This window comes from Pristiophorus japonicus, unplaced genomic scaffold (genome assembly GCF_044704955.1).
Source record: "Pristiophorus japonicus isolate sPriJap1 unplaced genomic scaffold, sPriJap1.hap1 HAP1_SCAFFOLD_147, whole genome shotgun sequence".
Lineage (NCBI taxonomy): Eukaryota > Metazoa > Chordata > Chondrichthyes > Pristiophoridae > Pristiophorus > Pristiophorus japonicus.
The window spans coordinates 731,494-736,013 of NW_027251144.1; the positions used below are offsets into that span (position 1 = coordinate 731,494).

The window sequence follows — 4,520 nt, forward strand, 5'->3', positions numbered from 1 at the left end:
GTGGATGGGAACGGTGGGCATTCTCCCTGTCCTTTAATTCCCTTTTCAACTCACAGACCCGGGGAATCCTCCGAATACCACCCAGCTTTATCAATTGTTGTCTCCGTTGGCAACCTAATAACACCATCTGCTGCAGCTTAGATATTCCTTTCTCTCGATCTTGATTACGCTTCAGTTCATCAGCAAGATGCTGATCCAGTGTCAGAACAGTCCTGGCTGCCCCGAGTGCCTGAAATCACCAATTCTCTACTTCTTTACTCACTGCTGTTAGCTGCTCTCTGCGTTCTGAGACTTCCCTATCTCGAGCCTCAGCCTCTTCTCCTAACGTTTGAATCCCCAGCATGAGACACTGCAACACGAACGCTTTTCTCTTTTTATCACTTTTTAACCCAAACACTCTAATCTTTTTTAACTGGACACTCTCCACTAAGGACTGCCGTGTCTCTCTCCATCCTCCTGTCATTGTTTCCTGTCTTATCCCATAAATTCCCCCTTTCGACTCAATCCACTCATTTAGAAATGGCTGGGGCTCAACTGGAATATCCCCTGAGCCTCCCATTACTAACTGAAGATCCCTTTAATCACGACAACTAAGAGAATGCTCACATCTCGAACTGATGTGTGGGAAACACTTCTCCCAAAAAATCAGCCAACTTTCTGCTTCATGTCGGGGACTTCGAATAAGCCAACGAACTTTTGAAAATCACTAAAATGTTGTAAACGGCTGTCTTGCTCTTTTCGCTTCGTTGCTTTTAATTTCGAATTACCCGCACACACTCAGTTGTCGTAAAGGCAGGATCGGGTCTTTTATTTAAACATTCATACTAAACAAACCAAGTATGAAAGTTACTGAGAACACTTCACAAAGGCAGCTTGCTTCGATTTCCGTGGCTGCTTGAGACGCACACCTTCCGAATGTCCAGTGTCTCTGCTGTCTGTGTCTCTGCAGTCCATAAAAGTCTCATCTTTATACTGAAAAAGCCTTTGAACTCTTATTCTGTCCATTTAGACAATCCTGACTAACTGCTTTCTGAATCTTTTAACAGACAGACTTAATGTTGCTTGTTTAACCTGCAGATGTCATTTAATAGTAACAAGGGAACACTCAAATACTGAATATAGTCAAATCGTTTAGTCCTGAGTTTCCATTATTCCCACCGTAACAAGGTACTCAAATATTTAACATCCAGACAATGACCAGTTACACATCTCACTGGCTGGAAGGCACAACATTGTCTAACAGTCTCTTTACCATCCAAACTTCAATCTTCCTGTTATTTAATCCAAACTTCAGACTGCGTGCTGAAGCAAAGAGTTCAGCAATGCGGGACTGTGCTAACACAGAGCACAGGATTTGACAACTAGACTTGGAGATCAAGCATCAATGACAAAGGCAACAAAACTGCCCCCCAGCACCAGGTGTCTCTCACTTGTTTGTCCCAAATTTTTAGCAGCTGCGACAGCAAGCATTCAGTTTCCACCGAGATTTAAACTCAGATCGCTTGATTCATGTCCAGAGTCCTCACCATTACACCATGGAACCAACGATGCCAAATTCTTTGAAACATTACTCAAAAATAAGATCATCTCCAACATTACACTTTGGCTCGGCCTTTTCTCATCCACACCGTCAGTTTACCCACTTTACGCTCTGCTAATTATCGATGCAGAGCAATTCACACAGATACCGTTAAGGCTGTGGGTTCTCAAGTAGCTGTTTCTGTTTCACACTGTTCATCACAGCTTGCACTTCAGTCTTGTCAGGTAAAAACTGCGTTGGCATTGCAATGCATTAATGCAAAATACTTGGCATGAAAAGAAAATGCAATTTTTTATTGAGTGCAAAACATGCAGTGCCTGCATTTCAAAAAACGTTGCTTTTATTCATCCTGCTGATTGCATATTGCACAGATAATCTCAGCACACATTGTGCAGGTAAATGCAGCATTAGACAACAAACTGATTTCTCCTCCGCTGATTTATAACAGGTAACTGCTGGTTGAGCACAGGATTTGACAACTAGACTTGGAGATCAAGCATCAATGATAAAGGCAACAAAATTGCCCACCAGCACCAGGTGTCTTTCACTTGTTTGTCCAAAATATTAAATTATTGACTCTCATTCAGTTAGCATTTCTTTAATTATGCAAATGAAGATCATCGGTTAATTAATGATCCATTGAATGCAGGATAACCTTGAACAAAAAGCCCCAACGTGGGGCTCGAACCCGCGACCCGAAGATTAAGAGTTTCATGTTCTCCCAATTGATCGAGCGGGGCTTCTGCCAAATGCGGGTTTTTGTCGCTGATTGCAGCCAGGCGCCTGTTGGCTCCGCCCCAGATGTTTAAACTTGCTGTCGAGGAACTGCCAGGATCTTGAATGGTGGACCAGGCTCGAGGGGCCAAATGGCCTACTCCGGCTCCTAATCCTTACATGTTTATCATCTCATGACTTTTCACAGGAGAACAAACTCGCCCCTGAGCATGCATGAGGAGAAAGCTACAGAAAATATTCCCGCCCGGTGAGCTTTCGTGTGTGAGGTGAACGTGTTAACCGCTACACTGCGGAAACTTCTCCACTTTCAGCACCAGGTCAGACGGAAATGTTTAGCGAGCAGGTGAACTGCAGAATCCCACTTTTAAAGAGTTGGTCGAGGTGTCAAACAATGAGTTTCGCTTAATGATTAAAGCAGAAAGTGTCAGACATTGGATTTGAACCCACTCCTCCACATGCAATTGCAATCCAAGCAAAGCACATTTGACCGCTCAGCCACCCTGACTCGGTGTTGCTGTGTTTGGCCCCCTGCAGGTTGATTTTGAACTTTTGTGTCCTGTCACATGAAATAAATGAGGGCAGCAGGCGTATCTCTGCCTGACACCGGGGAAACAGTGAGACAGACCTTGGAGCAAGGGTCTGGTTATTAAGACACAGTAAATAAAATATTGATTCCGGAATTATCCTAATGGTCAGGAACCCTGACATGATTTCGATAGCAATGTCCTCATCTCGAGTGAGATGTGTTACCGTTGCACCACTAGCTCTACACAACGAATATGAGATGTTTATCGATATGAACGTTCCTCAAAATAAGGGCTTTAATATCCCCGCCCATTCCCACTCGGAGTCAGAAGCAGCGCTCACTTGCCAGTCACCGTCCGTTTCTTTATTGAACTTTTGTTTTTATTTCACGGGAAAGCATCATGACTGAACCCACTGCCATCTTTTGCACAATGAAAGAAATGCTGACTGAGGGACAGTCGATACTTCAATCATTTCTTCTGTGTTTTGCATGTTAACTGTTAAACCAGATCCCATTTTACACAATTTTTGTCGGGGATTCTTTCAAAATCTTCATTGCTGATGACACCAGGAATCTGGGGCAACTTTTGTCAAATTTAACAGCATCGGTTATTCCTTCCGTGCACAGAAAATAGAATCAGTAGTGAAGATAAAATCCCATGGTGCTCATTTTCAGATTCAACACAGTAGGGTTTCAAATAAAGTGAAAGAATTTTACAGTGAAAGGATTTGGAAGTGTTACTTGTATTTGTGTCTTTAATTAAACTTTGTGACGTGTGACTCCCGTTCATGCCTCTGCTGAATAAGAAAGTAGAGTTTGACGTTGACCAGACTGCACTGCCCTGATATTTGTGAGCTCATCCTTTATATTCAGTGGTTTCTCGCCCTTTGATGGGCTGCAGTGTGGCGGATATCACGTTGGCCTCACAAGCGAAAGGTCCCCGGTGGATCCGTTTTCTCTCACTGAAAGTTATCTATTTATTGAAGTAGAATAAAGAGCAATTCAGGAATAAGGGAGCCCTTTTGCCAGGAGAATAAATAGCAAATAAAAACAGCAATTGCTGGAAATCTCAGCAGGTCAGGCAGCATTTGTCAGGAGACTAAACTCGCTTCAGATTGTTCCACTCGAGAAACTTTAAACATAATGTTTCCGCCCAGGATTGAACCAGGGACCTTTCGCGTGCAAAGCGAACGTGATAACCACTACACTACGGAAACCTCTGGCATAGCTGATACAACAGAGGGGAGCTGACCAGTGAGCTCCCTCTGTGCTGATCGGGAATGTGTTGGCTCACCTTGAACAACTTGTGTCCCACACTGAAAGCTCTCAATCCTTCTCCTCCGCTGCCCTTTACAGAAATGTCACGGATCACCCAGCCACCGTGTTCACTTGCACATCCTCACAGTGGGGCCACAGAGGCTCCTACCGTCTCACCGCGATCAGCGAACTCAAAATTAAACCCGGAACACGTGTCCAACAACGGGCAGGAGAAACAAGAGAATCCGGAAGCTCGGTCCGTAACAGAAAGTAATGGGGTTATTCATGGTGATGACAGCAATTACTAATCGTCTCACAGACCTCAATTATTTTTATTTGACAAATTGATCGAGTATCGTTACCAGGTTAGTGCACCGGATCTTAACCCCTCGAGCACCAGGGAACAGCTACGATGCATGTAGATATATTTATATATATTTGTATATGACCGTGAATATCAAC

The 4,520-nt window shown here is 43.8% G+C and overlaps 1 non-coding gene across 1 annotated transcript; it reads right to left on the minus strand.

The window, feature by feature from the left end:
* Positions 1–3,945: 3,945 nt before the first annotated feature.
* On the minus strand, positions 3,946–4,018 carry trnaa-ugc (transfer RNA alanine (anticodon UGC)). Its single transcript has one exon. It is a non-coding gene; the product is annotated as a tRNA-Ala (tRNA).
* Positions 4,019–4,520: the final 502 nt, after the last annotated feature.